Source organism: Capra hircus, chromosome 1, assembly GCF_001704415.2.
Source record: "Capra hircus breed San Clemente chromosome 1, ASM170441v1, whole genome shotgun sequence".
Classification (NCBI taxonomy): domain Eukaryota; kingdom Metazoa; phylum Chordata; class Mammalia; order Artiodactyla; family Bovidae; genus Capra; species Capra hircus.
In genome coordinates this window covers 142,725,101-142,746,425 of record NC_030808.1, presented here as the reverse complement: position 1 = coordinate 142,746,425, position 21,325 = coordinate 142,725,101, and the positions used below count along the sequence as shown (strand labels likewise).

The following is a 21,325-nucleotide window of genomic DNA, read 5'->3' as shown; positions in this document are numbered from 1 at the left end:
TGTGCCTAGAGGAGGAGACCAGAGGTCTGGGGAGGGCAGGAAAGGCCCCCTGGGGCGCATGATTTGCATCACTCTAGAGGTTTCAAAGTGTTCTGAACAGTTTCAATTAGTTTGCAACAAAAGAGAGAGTTACGCTAGAATGTTACTATTCCCCCAGTACCTTTCACTGACCCTAAGTGGTACTTTCCTAAAGTTACAACACACTGAAACAGACATGTAAATATCCGTGCCCTAGAGGACAGCATTAACACCCAGTATCATTAGTGTCTGCACTTAGATCAGCAGCATGGGATGTTCACCTTTCCAGTCCTGCCTCATACGATATTTCACCAACTGTAATCCCCACTTGTAAATCTCTGAAGTAGGAAGGGTCCTTTGGAAAGCCCTGTGTGCTACAACTCTACTCCACAACCGTGCTGAACGAAACGCACGACTCTCTCCATGCTGGGAAAGTGAAGGAAAAAACCGATAAAGTCAAATTGGAGTCAGTGGGCCACCTTCCAAACCCACGTACACCTAGATTTGAGAGCATCACCAGCAACTGTACTGGCAGAATTTTCACATTTCACTTCGATTTTTCCACACAGTATTCAGAAAACACTGCATAAAACATTATACAAGTACATAAGCCCTTTCTTAATATGTCAGGAGAAATCATACAAGTATATCCAACAAAAGCTGAGGGTTTCATTTAGCATAAAGCGGGAAGTATCCCTACCAGTAGCTTCTACTGAAAACTAAGTCTTAGGATCAAAATTGTTAATCACAACCTCCTTACAAACGGCAAATCTACCCTGGATGGTGCAGGTCTGCGATCTAAGTTACCGAATGCACATTCGCGTCAGTACAGGTATTCCCCTCCCCCTCCCCAGCATCCGCCTTCCGCCCTCACCCCGGGACTCCGACCCGGGCAGCACGCACTAAGACGGATTCAGGAGTCGTGCATCACAAAGGAAAGCCTAACGGGCCCAGCCTCTGAACCACTAACGACGCCGCGTCCCAGCAGCCTCTGCGCTGAAATAAAGCAGACTCCTCTTTCCCTGCCTCTCCTGAGGTGACTCACGACCTCTCCCTCAAAGAATGTGGAAGCCAGCGGGCGGCCGGGCCGGGCCGGGCCCCACACCGCCGTCCTCTAGTTCTAGTCGGCCGTTTACCACCCGCGACGCCTGTGTCACTAGTTCCAGACACCGCGCACCCCGGGCTCCCTAACAACCCGAGAGCCGCCGGCCACCGCCCGGCCTCTGGGACCCCGTAAGCCCGAGGAGCGCGACGCCCCCGCCTCACGGCCGCCGAGCACCCCGCCGCCGCCTCGCGAACGCCCGCCCCGCGCGCCCCCGAGCGGCCCCGCCCCCGCGCCCGGACGCCGGCCCCGCCCCCGCGCGCGCCCGCTCCCCGCCCCGCCCCCGCGCGCCCCCTCAGCCCGGCCCCCGCCCCCGCCGCGCGCCCCCGCGCCCCCCGCCCCTCCCGCGCAGGGGCGCGCGCCGCGCTCCGAGAGGGACGGTTAGGAGCGCGCGCTTCGCCGCGGGCCCCGCGCGGCGGCGGCGGCGGAGCCTTCCAGAAATTTCCGCGTCCCTAAGCCCACACCGAAAAACAAGCGGGGCGCGCCCCCGCGCCGGCCCGGCCCTCAGCGCCCCTCCCCGCGGCCGCTGCTCCCCTCCCCCACCCGCGCCCCCTCCCCGCCCCCTGCCCCGGGCGGCAGGTCCGGCGCGGCCCTCCCGGGCGGCGGCGGCCCGCGGAGACCCGGCTGGCGGCGGCGGGGCGGCGGCTGCGGCGCCGGCGGGCCGGCGTGATTGATAGGGACGGGGCGGCGGAGCGGCGGCGGCGGCGGAGCGGTTGAGTGACAGCTTACCTGGGTGCCAATCTTCATCACACTGACAAGCGGCTGCAGCAATCGGGACCCGCAGTGCCGCGCCCGCGTCCAACCGTCACGCCGACGCTGGGCCACGCGACACAGCCTCGCTCAATGGGAGGAGGGCGACGCCGACGCGCGCCGCATCAATATTCACAGTGAGGGCGGGGCCTGAGGGTCCCGGGCCCCGCCCCGTCCCTGCGCCGCGGCGGCTGGAGGCGGGGCCTGGGCGCCGGGGGCGGAGAGTGAGCCGGGGGCGGGCGGCGGCCGGCCCCGCCCCCGCCTCGCAGTCGGGACCCGCCCCCAGCCGCTGGGCCGCGGCGCGAAGAGCGGCCCGCCCCTCAGGCCGCGAGCCCCGCCTCACTAGTGTGGAGCTGGAGGCGTGGCCTGCTAGCGTCACGCCCCCTCCGCTCTTTCCTCAGAGACCGGGGGAAGTGTGTGGAGCGGGCTTGGGTGGGCGAAACCATCCGCGATGGTCAGGCGGGGAGGGCGGGCCGTACCATCCGCGGGAGGAGCCCTGAATGCGCGCCCTGGCGATGCAGGGCTGGCCAGTCCCGGGCTGTCCTCGGAGGCCGGGCCGTGCGGGCATCTGGCGCCCAGGCCCCTAGTGTGCGCGGCGCCCCCTTGGTGTGCAGGTCCGAGGCAGTCCCCTGCTTTCTTCCCGGAGGTTGCACACGTGCGCCCCGAGAGCGGCGGCAGTGCCCAGCCACCAACCTGACCCCCGGCGCCCTCAGCCGCGGTCTGGGCTCCAGCCACCGTTGCAGGCTCGCCTCTGGTACCGCGCTCTGCTGCCAGGGAAGTGGTACCTCTTAGGGCGACGCGGAAAGTATGGTGTATCTCAAGGTGGACTTTCGAACACGGTGCTGCAGCGAGCCCGCGGGTCCCTCTGGTGGCCTTGCCCTCCAGGACGTTAAGGAAAAGGCAAGGCCTTTCCTACCGCAGAGGCATGGGGCCCAAATGGCTGTCCATTTCTACAGAAACATTCCTCCTTGGTGGGATCTCTGTCCGGAGAAGGGCTCGCACGCTGCCCCGGGACCCAGGACTGGAACTCGTGGAGGATGCCTGGTGATTCAGGAGGGAGTCAATGAGGAGCCGCCGGGAAGGACCTCCCTCCTAAGTCTTCAGGACTCCACCAGCACCATGAAGCTGCAGGCAGCCTGCGTGGTCCTGCAGAAATGCTCCGTTTTCCAGAGAGAAGGCTGTGATAGCAGCGCCTGGGCTAGGATGCAGTAAGCCACTGACCAGTGGAGAGTTGGAGGGAAGGGACCCACACAATTCAGTGGTGCAGACCAGCTACCTGTGTTTGCAGGGCCCAGTGCAAAGTCAGAATGAATGGTCCCTTGTTCAAGAGTCACTAAGAATTTTAAGACAGGGACAGAAGATTATTATACCGGGCTGGGGCCCCAACTGATGGCACTGCTCACAGGCACCCTGAAGCAGCCCTGCCCTGGCTGGCCTCACCCTCTCCCCACCTGTGACTGAAGCTTTCACCTGGTTCCCATCAAGTGCGTGAGGCAGGAGAGGTCTCTGTCCAGGAGAACCTGGGGATGTGCTGTCCCCTGATGGCCCAAAACAAGTCCCAAGGCAGTTGAGACCCAGGCCCTGCACCCCTGTCTGGCCTCTATGCCTGGCCTCCTCTACCCAGGCCCCCCATGATCTGCCTGCCCTTCCTCTCCTTCTCTTCACAGGGCCAGCTCCAGAGGAGAAAGGGCTGGAAGCATCGTCAGTGACATTGGCCCAGAGGCTCACACATCTGGGGGCCCTTTTTAGGAAAAGTAAATGGAAAATGAGGTAGAAGTGGGGCCTTTGCTTTCCTCTGCCTCCACCCATGGCCTCCCCCCAGTGGTGGCACCAGGGTGGTTTATGAACAATAAAGAAAGGTTTGTGCACAACGGGCGTGTCTGCCTACTTTCTTCCCAATTTTTTTGTTAAAGACTTGCTGCTATTACCCCAAGGACCACATTTAGGTTATGAAGTAAAAAGCCACGTATAACTGTTCATAGAACTACCTGGATGACAGCAGGTGCTGTGAAGCCAGGAGTGGGAGCAGGCAGGCAGGTGAAGGAGCTTTGCAGGACCCGTGGGGAAAGGTATAAAGAACTCTGCTCAGGTGCCAGTGGGACAGACAGAGCCTCACTCCGTGCAGTCCTCTCTCAAGCTGGAGAAGATGGGGGAGAATGCAGGGGAAAGGTGAGCCTTGAACCCTGCCTGGCAGAGCATGTGAGACAGTGCACAAAGCCTGTGGCAGCCAGGATGGGGTGCAAGGTGCTGTACTCACAGGGAAGATTGCAAGATGAAAGCTGGAGGAGGTGTGGGGAGGCAGGATTGGGGTCATCTTTAGAGGATGTCTGGGATCTGGGGCTTTGGTAAAAAAAGAATGAGTGGGGGAAAAACCCTACAAATAAGGGCGAATCTCTTGGCTTGTCAAGGCAGCCAGCATGGCAGAGAATAAGCCATTTCAGTTTGCACAGGTGAACAGGAAGTCACCAGCGATGAGTCAGACCACATTGCTGCTATGCTCAACCCCTCCAAGAGTTCCCCATCTCATTTAGAGCAAAAGTGAAGTCCATGCAGTGCCTGTGAGGTCTCTACCATCCCTCTCCCTTCCACACCTCTGACCTCATCTCCTGCCACCCTTCCCCTCACCTGCTCTGTTCCAGCCAGCCTCCTAGCTACTCCTAGCTCACTCCAAGTGTGATTCAGCCTCAGGGCCTTTGCACCGCTGATTTCCTGTGCTTAAAGCACTCTTCTCAAAGGTATCTCCATGGCTCTCTCTCACTCCATGAAGTCTTTCTCAACTTCACTTTCTCAAAAGAGGTTTAAAATTGTAAACTCCCAACCCATTCCCTACCCTTCTTCCTCCTCCTATGGTACTTCTGTAGATGCATGTAGCTTGCAATGTAGTTGTATAACCATGTAGCTTATTTACAGGTAACATATGATACTACTGTGTAACCATGTAGCTTACTTACATGTAAGGTACAATGTAACTTATTTACATGTAAGGTATGATGTAACTGTATAACCATGCAGCTTATTTACATGTAATGTACAATGCAACCACATAACCATGTAACTTTTACTGTGTCTATCCTCCAATACCCCCACCCCCTGTACACACACATAAATAATAGAATCTAAGCTCCAGAAGACCAAGAATTTTACTCTGTTTTGTTCACTGATGTATGCCAAGCACCCGTGCTAGTACCTCGCAAATAAATATTTGTTGAATGAATGAACCAGTGCTTCTAATAAATGGTATATTGGCTATCTATTGCTTTGTAACAAATTATCCCAAACTTAGTGTCTGAAAACAACATACATTATCTCACAGTCTCTGTGGGTCGGGAATCCAGGCATAACTTGACTGGGTCCTCTGCCTCAGGGTGGGTCATGAGTGGCCTCCAGGGCTGTGGTCTCACTTGATGGCTTGACTAGGGAAGGATCCATTTCCAACCTCACATATTTGTGGGGAGATGGACCGAGGGCCTCAGGTCCTTGCTGGTTCTTGGCTGGAGGCCTATTCAGTCTCTTTGCCACACGGACCTCTCAAGAGAGAAGATGGAGAGAAGAGCCAGCAGGTTGCTTCATCAAAGCCAGCAAGGAACAGAGTCAGCGTGGAAGACAGAAGTTGCAGTGTTGTATAAAGTAATCCCAGAAGCATCTTCCAATCAATCACCCTTGTCTATTCTGTTGGTTAGAAGCATGTCTCAGGTCCTGCCCAAATACAAGGGGAGGGGGAACCAGGAAGACACAAACAGCAGAGAGAGAGAATCCCCCAGGACCATCTTAGAGCCTGCCCACATGGCATTTCATTTTCTGTGTAAAAGGGACAGTGTGATGTAGTTAGGAGAGCCCTGGGCTTGCAGTCTACAGTGCTGGGTGTGGACAAGTGGCTTTGCCACTTGTCATGTGAATGTGGATGAGGCCACGTCACCTCCCTGAGATCCAGTTCCCTGCTTTCCGTGGGGATGGTCATGAACCTCTCAGGGAATTCTGCAGAGGAGGCAGTGAGCTGTGTAGGAAGGCCTCCAGCATACCTGCAGATGTCCATGGTTCTTCAGGCTTGATCCCCCGTTTTCTCCAGAGGACAGTTCAACAATGAAATCCCTAAAAGATGAGGGCAGGAGACACTGCCCTCACCTGTGACACAGCCTCCCTGAGGACCCCAGCCCAATGCAGCAGGGAAATGGCAGCCATGGCAGGGTTAAAGCATGATGTTGGCCCGAGACGAAATGATGACTCTCAGGCAGACATGCAATCAACGGGTAGCAAACAGCTTCCTGAGCTCATTGATTGATTGAGGGAACAGTAAGATGTCACAGCCTGTTCAAAGGAAAATGCGAAGAACAAACACTTACATAGGCTGGAATATTGGCGTGAACTTACAATTTGTGCAAAACTGGCTTTGAGTGGAAGGATTTGACAGCCGTGGGGTGAGGGTTGTCCCTTCATCACATAGTCAACAATGGAGGGACATCTGCATCGTCACCCATTCCTGACAACTTAGACTGTAGAAGAGCTCAAAGACAATGAAAAACTGGAATCAGAAAACCCAGAAGGTTGAGCTCTAAAGAGAGCAGTTTCTCGCTGGAGATGCCCAGCAAACGTGTCACTTGTTCCAGGTCTTCATATACTAGTAATAAACTAGTGTATTACTTTGCTGGGGCTGCTGTAAAAAAGTGCCACAGACTGCATGTGAGTGCCTGTGCTTAAATAATTTCATATATGTTTGTGTTTATTGGCTGTGCTGGGCTGTGCTGTTGGGCTTTTCTCTAGTTGGGGTGAGCAGGGAATACTCTCTAGTTGTGGTGCATGGGCCTCTCATTGGAGTGGCTTCTCTTGTTGCTGAGCATGGACGCATGGGCTTCAGTAGTTGCAACACATGGGCTTAGTTGCCCCGCAGCACATGGAATCTTCCCAGACCAGATCGAACCAGCGTTTCCTGTGTTGGCAGGTGGTTTCTTTACCACCCAGCCACCAGGGAAGCTCCAGACTGCATGGTTAAGCTACAGTTATTCTCTCAAGTCTGGAGGCCAGCAGTCCAAGGTCAGGGTGTGGACAGAGCTGGTTCCTTCTGAGGCTGGAGGAACAGCCTGCAGTCACTGTCCACAGTGATTTTGGAGCCCAAGAAAATAAAATCTGTCATATATACATACACACATATATATCAGCTGCTATTACAAAAAGCCAACTTTCTCCCAGTTTTATCCTGACCTTTTATTAACCAAGTTTTTAAATTAAGTCTTCTTTATATAAATAAGTTCCCTGATACAAACTCATGTTTTTAGGCTGTGATTTTCTTCTTATCACTTTCAGGTACCCAGAGTCTTAACAGTAATACCGGATCTTCACTTAAGATTTTTGCTACGTAAACTGTATTGTTCAGTTAAAAAGAAAGAAAGATCACGAAGCACCACCTGAGGACGGCAGTAGCGGTTCTCCGCCTTTCCCTGTGTGCACAGCCTTTAACAACTTTGCCAGTGGAAGAGCTTTGTCCCGGCCATGCCCCAGAACAGCTGTGCCCATGGCACAAAGCTTTGCCTGCGGCTCCAATTTCACAGCAATCATCTCTCCCTGGCCTTGTCGCGGTCACTCCACAACGACTGCCCACCCCTCAGACCAACCACAAGTTCGGGAAATTGGCTGCTCCCGATGAAAGCTGGGTGGTGACCCCTTTACAGCAGGACCCCATCAGACCTCCTTGGGCCACTCGGCTGCCAGTGACACAGTGACCTGGCTGCTTGTTGGCAACCAGAAACTTTCCAAACCCAGCTGCTGCCTCAGCTTCCTTTGTGATCGGGCCAGTTTCTAAATTAGGTTCATAGTCAAGAGGCATGGTCTGTGATGTCGTGCATGTGAAAATCTGTTTCTCCTTGAAGTACAAAAGTTAATACCAACAAAAGCTTTGGCAGGGCTGAGTTCACTTTGTTCTAGTCTTGGCCGCCAGTGTCAGGGGTCCAGGGAGGTGGATGGACAAAACCCACCTCTGCCCAAAGCATCCAGCCAGGCTGTGCACCCACTTCCTGGTCTGAGAAATGGAACCAATAAGCAAAATTCAACTTCTCTTTGTTGTTTGCTATGAAGAGTGATCCAATTTAAACAGTACTGTAAGGTCCCTGGCTTATTTCACTGAGCTCAGTATCTTCAGCATTCCTCCACGCTGTAGCTCATGGCAGGAGTTCCTTCTTTAAGGTGGACTAATATTTCATAGTCAAAACAGAGCACCTTGTTTATCCATTCACGCGTCAATGACACTTGGACTGTGTCCACCCTGTGGCTACTGTGAACAGTGCTGGTGTGAACACACTGTACAGATCCTTGTTTCACAAGTGGAATTGCTGGATCATATAGTAATTTTATTTTTAATTGCTTGAGGTATCGCCATACCATTTTCTACAGTGGCCACGTAATTTGACATTCCCATCAGCAAGGCCCAAGGACTGCAATTTCTCCACATCTTTGCCAAAAGTCATTATTTTCTGGTTTTTGATAGTGGCCGTTCTCATGGGTGTGAGGTGACAGCAATGATTTTTAAGACTCTTTTGCTTTCAAATTTCTTTTGCTGTCTTTCCCTCCCCTCCTACCTTCTGAAATACTTAAAAGGTTATATATATATATATATATATATATATCATAAATAGAAATTCTTAAAATGAGGAATTGGGAAGTTTAAAGTTAAATTTCCCAGAGGGGTTGGAATGAATGACTATATACCACCCTGAACTCTCTGGGCCAGAGCCTGCCCTGTCATACCCTACAGCTGGATTTGAGGTTCATGAAAACATACAGTATTATAAAGTAAAACTACTTTAAACTCATTTTATTAATTTATTTAATCTTACAATAAGAAACGGATTCCCTGTTATTCAATGATAAATAGCATTCTATGAAAAATCATTACTTGAAAAAGCATGATTAGTGAGAACAGTGACATGCTTCATATTCTGCAAATCTCTTTAACGTCTAGCTTAACAGAAGACAGCTGGATCCTCATGTCTGCTTCTGTCTTCAGACTGTTGTAATGTGTCGCTTCAGTTGATGTCTGTGAGGAAAGTTTGGCCTTGCGGAGACGTGTAGCAGGATAACGGAGGAGAGTTTACACAGACTCTCCACCTGGCATGAGGACATTTCTCTCAGGTTCGTTGCCACGTGGACTACAGCACCATAGCAATGAACCTTTCCTAGTGTTAGACCAGACCGCACTGGTCTCTCTGGCTGGTTGGATGGATCTGTTTCTCACACATGATTTTGTAACGTGGCCATTTAGTCATTCAGAAAATATTAATTCCCTGAGTTATGCACTTATTCCAAATGTTGGCCCATTTCAGCGTGTCTGTGCTCAGTCACTCAGTCGTGTCTGACTCTTTGCAGCCCCATGGACTGTAGCCTGCCAGGCTTCTCTGTCCATGGAATTTTCCAGGCAAGAATACTGGAGTGGGTTGCCATTTCCACCTGCAGGGGATCGTCTCGACCCAGGGATCAAACCTGCAACTCTTGCGGCTCCTGCATTAGCAGGCAGATTCTTTACCACTGAGCCACCTGGGAAGCTTGATCCATTTCACTAGACAATATAAAAATCAGAGTTGTAGGGAATGTAAATTGATGCAGACACTATGGATAACAGAAAAGAGATTCCTCAAAAAATAAACATAGAACTACCATATGATCCAGCTATTCCATTTCTGGTTTCCAGGCAAGAGTACTAGAGTGGGTTGCCATTTCCTTCTCCAGCGGATCTCCCCAACTCAGGGATCAAGGCCTGGTCTCCCACATTGCAGGCAGACACTTTAACCTCTGAGCTACCAGGGAAGCCCCTTCCAAAGACTATAAAAACACTAATTCAAAAGATATATGCATTCAGTGTTCATAGCAGCATTATTTACAATAGCCAAGACATGCAAACAACCTAGGTGTCCATCAGCAGATGAATGGATAAAGAAGGTGATTTATATAAGGGACATTCTTAGTGACACTGTCCTTCCTTTACGGTGAGAGTGTGTCAGTGAGCTGCCCGGGGACAAACAGGCAGGGGCTGCTGCCAGGTCTTCACCAGGGGCCCAGAAAAATGCAAGGAATGTCTTAGTATTATCAGATAAGTACTTTTTTGTATCATTTATTTTTCAATTGAAGTATAGTTTATTTACAATGTTGTGTTAGTTGCAAGTGTACAGCAAAGTGATTCAGTTATAAATATATATATGTACATTTTTTTTTCAGATTTTTTCCCGTTATAGGTTACTTATAATTCCCTGTGCTATACAGTAGGTCCTTGTTGTTTACCTCTTTTATGTACAGTAGTGTCTATCTGTTAATCCCAGACTGCTAATTTTTAAAAGGAGTATTGACCATGCTGATCCCTGAACGGGTCTGGACACCCTCGCTTTGAGAAAAGCTGGTTAGGCGTGCGTGTCCCACGGGAGAACGCTGTCCTTGGAATGGTTTCTAGTTGGTTACTTGCCAGATCTCTCCAACATTGTCTTCTCCTTTCTGTCTTTCCCCTGCTTATTGTCCTGTAGCTGGGAGCCAGCACGGTGCGAGGTCCCAAGAGGGGGTTCAGTGGTCCGTGTGACCCTTCCTCTTTTTCTTTGGAACAGAACCCTCATTTCACACACTCCCCCCGGCCCTCTCACTCCACAGGAACCATGCAAATATCATCTGTGCCAATCATTACAGATCGCTCAGTTCTGTAATCCCGTAAGAGATCCCTTGTGAGGAGGTTGCCAAGCAGTGGGCATGTGACAACAGCGGCAGGAGTGAGCAGCCAGCACGTGCGCCCGGGTGTCCAGGAGTTTAACAGGATTCAAGTCGCACAAAGCACACTCTCACACCGCAGTGGAACTTACCACGAATCAGCAACAGAGGTGACAGGAACCTTCCCACCACCACCCCAGTGTTTGGACCCTGTATCTTCACACGCCCTTGGGGCAGAGTACACAGAACACAAGATTTGCCCTTCTGACTATCTGCAGGCATCCAGGTCACGGTCTTCAGCGCAGGTAGCCCCGCCATCCCCTCCATCCGCAGGGCTGCATTATCTTGCAGAGCTGCGACGATGCTGGGCCATGGAACGGCAGCTCCCCGCCCCTGGGGGAGGGCGGCGAGGGGGTCACAGTTCTGCCCTCTGTCTCTGCCTCATTGGAGGGGAACTGGGCAATGTTTGTCTTTCGGTGATTGGTTTATGGCACTGGGCACGGTGTCCTCAGGGGTTCATCCACGTGGTGGTGTGGGGCCGAATTTCCTTCCCTTATAAGGCTGAATGATAATCGTGCTGTATTCTGAAAGAGAGAAAGAGAGAGGATTTCTTGACTAGGTCAATGAGCAGTCAAAACACGATAATCAGCAGAGGGTAGAGTGGGGGGAACAGACCACACAGCAGGAAGGAGAAGGCTTGGGGTTCTGGGCTCACAGGGGACGGGGCCGGAGCCAGCACCCAGGTCCTGTTTTAAGGGAGGTGCCCACTCTGACAGGCTGGAGGAGACACGAGGCCAGAGCTGTGAGGTGACCCAGGGTGTGCGGCTGTCACTTGGCCTGGTCTCAGCCACCTTGGGTCTGGACGCGATTCCTGGGGCTTTGGGAAGGTTAGTTTCATGTGTCTGCAGGGCTGGGCTGGGATCCCAACTGTGTGGTCAAACATCAGTCTAGATGCTGATGTTTGAGTCAGATTTTGAGTGCAGCAGTTCACCCTCTGCAATGCAGGTGGGCCTCACCCAACAGGCTGAAGGACTTAAGAGGAAAGATTGACTTTCCCTGGGGAAGAAGGAGTTTTCCCAGCAGACTGCTTACCTGAACTTCCAGCCTGCTAACCCGCTTACACACTTGAGGCTTGCCAGCACCAACACGGCACAAGCTGGTTCCTTAAAAACAGTTTGTGTCTCTGCGTCTATGTGTGTGTCGTGGTCACTCCAGTCCCTCAGTCGTGTCTGACTCTTTGTGATCCCCATGAACTGTAGTCTGCCAGGCTCCTCTGTCCATGGGATTCTCCAGGCAAGAATACTGGAGTGGATTGCCATTCCCTTCTCCAGCAGATCTTCCTGACCCAGCGATCAAAACCCAGTCTCCTGCATTGCAGATGGATTCTTTACCATCTGAGCCACCAGGGAAGCCCCATGTGTATGTACATATATCTATGTATCTTTCGTCCTTTTATACACATGGACATGAACTTGGGCAAACTTCGGGAGATGGTAAGGGATAGAGAGTCCATGGGGTTGCAAAGAGTCAGACACGACTGGGTGCCTGAACAAACAAAAGCAACAACAATCTGTCTATCTATCTCCCCATCCTGCTGGTTCTGATTCTCTGGAGACCTCCAAGACAGGACCCCTTTCTGTCTCTATGTAGGTCCTTATACACTGAGGCCACCAGGAAAGCAGCAGGCTTCATTTTTTTACTGCACCATTCTGTCCTTTCCTACTGTGGCCAGCAAGGTCCCTGTGGGAGGACCCTGGAGGGCTCGTGTCTGGGTTCATCCTAGAGGGATGATACAGTTGGGGGCTTAGCCTCACAAGACATGCTTTTGAGTCCCACTTCCTCTCTGCCCACAGCCATCAGGATCCTTGGGAAGGGTGTCCTGCCTGGAAGGGCTCACCTGCCTGGCTGAGGAAGAGTGAGTGAGGAGAGGGATCAGAGAGAACTCACAGACAGGCGGATGGCTGCCAGCCTCTCGCTTAACCCTGCCCAGCGGCTGGCGATGCTGACATTTGCAGGGCCTGGGGTCTCTGTGGCTTGCCGGGTGAGGCTGACAATGGAGGTCCAGGGGAGAGAGAGGAGGAGCTGGCACACTGTCCTCCTGCCCTTGAGATGGCTCAAAATTAGCACAAAAAGGAGCATTGAAACAAAACATTTTTTTCTTTTCTTCTTGCCCCCTCATTCTTGGCTCTTTTCCGAATCTTGCTGAAATGAATGTTTACTCTCTCGTGAGAAATCAGGGAACAGAGCTGCTGTTTCTACAATGTATTTTCAATGAGAAGGAAAGAGAGAACCAAGTCTGGGTGGGTGGCAGCTGGCCGACAGCTGGCCGTCCTGCGGGCTGCACTGCCCTCTCTCTGCCCGTCAGACTGAGTGGCCTCTCATGTGTTTGCATCTGCACATATTATATGATCCAAATGCAGTTTTAGATAATGCAGATCAATATACGTCTCTTAGGTGCAAATACTGGGGCCAGCAGAAAGATTACAGAGTAGAATTATTACAGGAAAACAGTATTCATGCAATTAGAGACTGGGAAGAAACCTCCTGGTCCCTTTATATGGGGAGAAAACTGTCCGGACAAGTTGAAGGCTCTTGGCAGTCCCAAGGGCCATGAAGACAGGCTGGCCCCTCATCCCGCTGGGGCTCTTCAGGCTTAACTACCTCTTCAGGGCACCCTTTGTGACTGCCTTCAATTTGAACAAAGAACACAGACGCTTTCCTGGTCAGGATTCAGATGTCTTGTTTAACAATGAGATGGAACTCTATATAATTAGCTAAGTGTTTGCCAATTACATATAAAAGTTTTCAAAGCCTTTTAAAAAAGCATTTCTCACTTATTCAGATTCCCCTGTAAGCTTATTTATCACACATCTTATTATCTCACAGCGAAGTGTTGGCTAACAAAGATGTTTCCACTCCTGGCTTGTTCTAAGCCTCAGCCATCCTGAATTCCTGAAGACACGTTTGCTCTCTGTTTTTAAAAATTAAGGAGGCCTTGAGCTACAGAGTAGTTTGGGGTACATTTTTGGTTCGTTTTTAGTAAGGTGTGCATTGGCTTTCTCCACGATTATCATTTCTTGAAACAGCTGTGGGGCCCTGTTTCTGAGGCCAGGAAGAGTTCCTGCTTCCCCCTCCTCCATCAGTCACTTCAGCAGCTCAGGCGGAGGAACACGCACCCTCACCTGGCAGGGATGTTCTTCTTTTTTTAATGATTATTATAATTTTTAACTTACTTCTTTTTGGCTGCGCTGGGCCTTCTTTGCTGCCTGAGGGCTTTCTCTAGTTGCAGTGAGTGGGGGCTACTCTTCCAAATGAGGGCTTCTCGGTGCCATCTCTTGCTGTGAAGCATGGGCTCAGTAGCTGAGGTGTGGCAGCCTGGTTGCTCTGCAGCATGTGGGATCTTAGTTCCCTGACCAGGGATGGAACCCACACCCTCTGCATCAAAAGGATGAACCACTGGACCACCAGGGAAGTCCCTGGGAGGGATGCTCTTGATAAAACCCAGAGGCATTCTTTTCCTTTCAGAAGATTTTTTTTTTTTTTAATTGGCACCAGTCTTTAGCTGATGCACTTTGCCTTATCACAGAAAGCTCAGGGGTTTGTAAGAAGCCCACAACATCGTCTCAAGCAGGGGCAGGTTTGCTGGTCTGCAACAATGCAGCATGAACTCTGATGCTTCTCGGGTGGCTCAGTAAAGAATCCACTTGCAATGCAGGAGACCTGGCTTTGATCCCTGGATCAGGAAGATCCTCTAGAGAAGGGTATAGCAACCACTCCAGTATTCTTGCCTGGAGAATTCCATGGACAGAGGAGCCTGGCGGGCTACAGGACCCAAAGAGTGGGACACGACTGAGAGACTCTCACTTTTTTTCAAGTCACTAAGCACATTTCTTCCAACATAGCCCCAGTGTACGATGGGCACAGCTTTCCCGGATGAATCAGCCCCTCCCGTCAGCTCACAAACTCCCCACACTCAGGGCACCCCCTCGTGTCAACACGAGTTGGGTTGGTGGGAATTAACCAGCTCTGCACCTCCTTTTTTTTTTTTCTTTTTTCGAAAGTGAAAGTGAAGTCGCTCAGTCGTGTTCGACTCTCTGCGACCCCGTGGACTGTAGCCTACCAGGCTCCTCCGTCCATGGGATTCCCCAGGCAAGGATACCGGAATGGGTTGCCATTTCCTTCTCCAGGGGATCTTCCCGACCCAAGGATTGAACCCAGGGATTGAACCCGGGTCTCCCGCATTGGAGGCAGACACTTTAACCTCTGAGCCACCAGGGAAGCCTTTTTTCGGCGGCGGGGGGAGGTGATATAATTGCTTTACAATGTTGAGTTAGTTTCTGCTGTGCAACGGAGTGAATCAGCTATACATGTATATATATACATCCCCTCCCTCTTGAGCCTTCCTCCCACCCCCTCTCCCACCCCCCTAGGTCATCACAGAGCCCTGAGCTGAGCTCCCTGTGCTCTATAGCAGCTCCCACCAGGCGTCTATTTCACACACAGCCGTGTGTACATGGCAATGCTCTCTCCCAGTCCACCGCACCCTGCCCTTCTCCCTCAGCTCTCTTTGTATGCGTCTTTATTCCCAGCATCTTGTTTTTATTCACTCTGCTCATCTGCCTTTGGAAACTGGTGATTTATAAATAAGTATTTATTATTGATCATTGACAAGATGGGAAATGTTATGCATGTGGAACTCCAGAAATAAGTCACCAGTGACTGGGCAACCCATTTTTTGTCTATTGCAAATATATTTCCTGCATCAGCAGTTTGCCCAGATGGCCTTCCAGTTTGTCCTATGAAGACAAGATCTTCCCGTGGAGTTATGATGCTTGGAACGTTTTATCCTCCTCTTCATGGCCCTGCTTCCCCTGGGTTCTAGTCTACTGTCTGTCTCCTTGTCGACAGTCCCTCAAGGTGTGATGCAATCATTTGAGGGCTGTGGAGTCACACTCGGTCTTGTGTTGTTTATGAGCCATCCTTCTTCACGGGACGAAACGTGCTCTAAGGACAGGCCACGTGTGGTACACAGGGGCAGGTGTTACTGTTATCTTTTCAACCTTTTTATTTTGGAAATTTTTGTTTGCACAAAAATAGAAGGAAGGGGCTTCTCTTTGGTCCAGTGGCTAAGACTCCAAGCTCTCAGTGTGCAGGGGGCCCGGGTTCTATTCCTTGTCAGAGGACTGGATCCCACACACCACAACTAAGACCTGGAGCAGCCAAATAAATAAATAAAAATAAAATATTTTTTAAAAAGTAGAGGGGAAAAAATAAATAAATAAATAAATAAAAATTAAAAAAAGTGGAGGGGAGAGTATCATGAACCTGTGTGACCCATCATTCGGCTATAAGATTATCAACATTTTGCCAATTTTTATGACTTCTTTTCCTTTTTATTATTAGAGTAATAGTTGCTTTACAACGTTGTGTTAGGTTCTGACATACAACAGAATGATAATATACATTATCTGAATTCTTTTTTTGGATTCTTTTCCATTACAGACACTAAATACAGTTCCCTGTGCCATACAGCAGGTCCTTGTTTATTTTATATACAGTAGTGTGAATATGTGTAGTAGGCACTCAATCATGTCCAACTCTCTGTGACCCCATGGACTGCAGCCCACCAGGCTCCTCTGTCCATGGGATTCTCCAGGCAAGAATACTGGAGTGTGTTGCCATGCCCTCCTCCAGGGGATCTTCCCAATACAGGGATTGGACCTGGATCTCTGGCATTGCAGGCAGGCTCTACACCATCTCCTCACATAATTATAACAAATCCCAGACATCGTACTGTTTCACTACAATAGAATGCACGTGTTAAAAATTCCACTTTATAGGAAAATGGAGGCGCTGACAAGTGAAGACTTTCACCTAAAATGAAACACCGAGACTTTGGGGAAGATTGGTTCCAGAAGCCACTTTCCCTCCATCCTAACAGCACTGCTGCCAACCGAAGCTACCTTCTGCATACGGGCTGACTTAGTCGTGCACCGAGCAGGTCACCCACGACACAACGCCGGAGGTATTCAAACAGATTCATCACAGAGTTATGTCAGCCCGCAAGTATTTAAATTAAGAGCTCACTCCCTGAAAGTAAAAAAAAATCAAAGCTGCTCTAAAGAATAAGTAGGAAGCTAAATGCCCAAAGTTACACTTACTCAGAAGAATGTTATGTAAAATCCAAACATATGGAGTCATAAAGAATAAATATGTGAACTTTTGTTCAAGTGCAACCCTGAAAATACTTGTTTCTGTTGTTTCATTGGCAGCACCAACATACCTGCGAGGAGAGTGACAGCAAACACCACCTCCTGCCAAGACATCCAGAGTTTCTGGGGTTTTTTGTTGAGTTTGGGTGTTGGGGCCTCAAGGGAACATTGCCAGACATCTGTGCCCCGTGCCGGCCTCCCCACAGAGGGCTGTGTCTTCCTTGGCAGCTCCCAGAGGCCTGTGGGCTGACTTGGGAATTTCCTTTTGTCCCTTGAGGTGCCCCCCCGCCCTCCCCCCCACAACCCCCGCCCCACAGATGTTGTATAACATGATGTTTGGCCATCTTCCTTCCTGGGAGAGGGCCTTCACCCCTCAGACCACATCCAAGTTTATGCTAATGAGGTGATTGTGTCCTGGAGGCTCATCTTGCCAGAAAGACCTCCCATGGGTTTAGAGAGTGAGGACTTTGAGCTGCATGACCTCCAGAGAGGGGAAGGGGGCTGAGATTGGATTCAATCACATGACCAGTTGTTCAATCATGTGTTTATAACAAATCCCTAATAAGAACTCCAGACACTGGAAACTCAGATGAGCTTCCAAGTTGGCGACTCACATGGCTGGGTGCAGGGGGTCCAACACTTGCCCTCCCAGACCTCACTCTGTGGTCATCAGGACAGCACTTTTGGAGGGGGTGGTGGGAACCCCAGAATATGTAGCCAGTTGATCAGAAGCATGAGAGGCCTGGAACCCCCAAAGTGCAGCTGGTGTCCAGAGTGAGGGTGGTCTTCTGGGGGGTTGCTGCACTGCCCTCGGGATTGGTGTCAGAGTCCCACAGCCCTCTCACCCAGGACCCAGGGACCCATCCAGGGCAGACCTGTGACCACCCCCAAGTCTCCGCACAGCACTTCAGGGCCCTGGGGGCTACCCTCTGAGGGGAGGCATGACCTCCAGCCCAACTTCTAGCCAGGGGCAGGTGAGGGCTGGGCCAGCTGCCCTAGTATCTCTCCAGCCACTGCTTCATATCTTTGGAAACAGAACAGCCATATTAGATTTATTTTTTATTTGTTTGTGGTCACATATGAGATATTAGTTCCCTGACCAGGGATCAAACCTGAACTTCCTGTAGTAGAAGCACAGAGTCTTAACCACTGGACTTAACCACTTAACCACCCTGTATTAGATTTTATCAAACAGCACACGCCATTAGGAGCTCAAATATAGAAGCAAACATAAAAATGTAGTTGCTGACAAATGAAAACCTCTCATGTCTCCAGGAGCCCTCCCTGTCCTCTGGAAGAGGTGCTCTTCTCAGGGAGCTCCCACACTTAGGGGGGAGGAGGAGGAAGCCAGATTGGTTCTCATAGTGAAGCTGGGGATGCTACCCACCCCCCCACCCCCGACTCCAGCCAGGAGTCCACCCCACCCCCTCCTGGTCTGTGCCCTAAGGGGCCACTGCACGGACTGCCCCCAAGCTCCTCCTCTGGTGCCCAGGTGGGCTGATCAATGCAGGTACCATCTAAAGTCAGAGAGCAGCTGGAGAGCGAGGGGGTCATGCCTGGGTCACCATGGGCACTGGGTCCCCCACCCCCTGCCACAGCCTGCTTCGGGGCTCCAAGAATGCCCCCTCTCAGCTCTTGATAACCGCATGTGGGGAACATCCCTCGACCACAGCTGGCAGCCAGGACAGAAGAGTCCTGAGATGACTGGGTCTGTGTGTGCAGGGCCCAGTCAGCCTGGGGACAGCACTGGGGGAGACCGAGGGGCAGCAGGAAGCAGCCTGTGCCCTTTGGGAGCAGCCGCCCCCTGCCCAGCACTGAGGCTCATTGCGGGGGAGCCTGAGTGGTTCCTGCCAAACCAAGATGGGGTAAGAGGGGAAGACTAGCAGAGGTCACTAAGGACAGAGGTCAGAGGGCACAAGTCCTCAGCTGGCAGGCCAGGCCAGCCATGCCTAGACTCTCCGTGCGGCAGAGACAGTGAGGCCCCTTTTCCATTGTGGGCCTGGGGTCCCCCGAGTGTCAGCGGTGAGAGACCCACCTCAAGGGCCAACAGCAGCAAACTCCAGAGATACCAGCCGACCTGCAGACCGGCGTCTCAGGTCCTCTCAGGACCAGAAACGCCAGGGGTGTTCCCAGGGCAACACACACCCTCCGGCACCACTCTGATGCTCCAGAGTGGAGTTTCTCCAGGTCTGGTCCAGTCCCACTTGCCTCTCAGTCACTGAGCATTTGTCTAAAGTGCAGGTTGTTGGTGCTGAGCCCCAGGAAACCCTTGCCCCACAACTTGGGTAAGACAGGCTGTCTTTGAGTTCTCAAGCCTCCCACAGGGCTCACAGAAGATGTTCTTTACACACAGACCCTCCAGTGTCCTGTTCTTTGTCTCGGAGACAGTGAGCAGAGTTTCGTCCCTGTGAAACCAGATAGACACAAAGCTAAACATTTCCATCCAGTGAACCGAGCCCTCCCTCTCTGACCCTGCCTATCCAGCCCAGAGCCACTCTGCTGGGATGCTCTGATCTCTGGGTGGGGAAGATCCCCTGGAGGAGGGCATGGCAATCCACTCCACTATTCTTGCCTGGACAATCCCGTGGACAGAGGAGCCTGGTAGCTACAGTCCATGGGGTCACAGAGAGTCAGACTTGACTGAGTGACTAACACTTTCACTTTTTTGGATCACAGCCTCCCTTGACTGCAGCAGCCTGAATAAAACCAGTCTCCTCTCTTGTTCGTCCTGTCCTCACAGCTTCCATCCTGGGCCCAGAAATCAGTGTTCTCTCTGCCACCCTTGGGCGAGTCCTACGAGGTCAAGTTCAAGCAGCTTGGCCCTGGAGGCAGGGGCCCGGGGACTTCTCCAGGGCTGCACACTCCGACCTCAGACAGACACCGCCCCGAGCAGGTAGGGCATGCAGGCGGCCTGCTGGGGGAATCCGCTTTCCCGTGCAGTTAGGCCTCCTGGGGCTTGTGTTCACAGGCTGCTCTGATTTGCCCCAGGGGAAAAAACCAGACTTCTTGAACAGAAATAGATTGAAGTAAATCAATGGTAGGAGTTTTGAGGTCGAAGCAGCCTTCTCACACATGCCTGGCACCAGGGCTCTTTTCTCGCTAGTCCTCCCCACGCAGCCTTTTACTCTTTCACCATCATCACCCCCGCTGACAATGAGTGATTCCCCTCCCTGGGAATATATCAAGGACTGCGGCGCTGCCAGCTTCCTTGGCACGGAATTCCTCTCTGAGTCACAGCCCGAGGCCATTAGTAAGGGGGGAACAGCTGCGAGGGCCACACAGCTGCGAGTCATTGGAAAATTTTATGATGAATAGAAACGTTCCATTACACAGACTTATGCATTATATATTAACCTGATACCCCTGCAATTACACCACCAGCAGTCTTTTGTTGTCCACATATTTTCCTAAGGACCCTCCCACTCCCCAAACAAAACGTTGACCATCTAGTGACCCTACAGAAAATTTCCTTCTCGCTGTGTTGTCAGATCCTTAAGAACAAATCCAACATTTCGTGAAAGGGGGAAAGAGAAGAGGAAACCCCCGGAATGCTAACAATGTGGAAAAGAGAAAATGCGTTTTAGATTGAATAGCCAAAAGATTCAGCAAAAATACAGGGACCATCAAAAGATGCTGGAAGAGAAGCCCTAAATGTGGTTCAAACCCCCACAAGCTCTCTGAGCTGTCCCCCGCGTTCTGGTGAGCTTGCTTTGCAATGGGACACCTGGTGCTGCCCTCACAATGCTGTAACGGACTCGATGGCACAGTGAGAAGGGGGAAGGATGGGAACTGAAGGCCATGAGCAAGAAAAGGACCTGCTAACTGTTATATAAAGGGACTTCCCTGGCTGTCCAGTGGTTAGGACTCTGCATGTCCACTGCAGGGGGTGTGGGTTCCATCTCTGGCCGGGAGCTAGGATCTCACACACTGAGTGGGGAAAAAAAAATATATATATATATATATACACACATATATATTCTATAGAGAATGGATAAACCAGGTCATACTATATATCACAAATAAAATGATATATATATATTTCAAATATATATATTCAATATCCCAGGATAAACCGTTATGAAAAAGAATGTATAAACATAACAGAATCACTCTGCTGTACAGCAGAAATTAACACAACATCATAAATCAAATGTGTGTGTGTGTGTATTAAGTCACTTCAGTCATATCTGACTCTTTGTGACCCCATGGACTATAGCCCGCCAGGCTCCTCTGTCCATGAGATTCTCCTGGGAGGAATACTGGCGTGGGTTACCAAGCCCTCCTCCACGGGATCTTCCCGACCCAGGGATCAAACCCACATCCCTTATATCTCCTGCATTGGCAGGTGGGTTCTTTACCACTAGCCACCTGGGAAGCCTGAATCAACTATACTTCAATAAAATCAATTTTAAAAATAATAAAGAAAAAGAGCTGCCTGGAGGAACGCAAGGCCAAGGCTGGAGCTTATCCCGCACACGAACCTGGCCGCGTTGCAGGCACCGCCACCTCTGTCCTAAGTGTCTCCCTCCCTTCCTGGTCAGCATCTCGGGTCCCCAGTACCTATGTCAGG

General features: G+C 51.2%; 1 protein-coding gene across 1 annotated transcript in view; it reads right to left on the bottom strand.

Moving 5' to 3' along the window:
- Positions 1–1,994, bottom strand: part of PKNOX1 (PBX/knotted 1 homeobox 1) — a 44,602-nt gene extending 42,608 nt beyond the window's left edge. The window contains exon 1 of the mRNA XM_018051743.1: positions 1,850–1,994. The gene's annotated coding sequence lies outside the window, so the exon portion shown is untranslated. The remainder of the gene's footprint in view (positions 1–1,849) is intronic.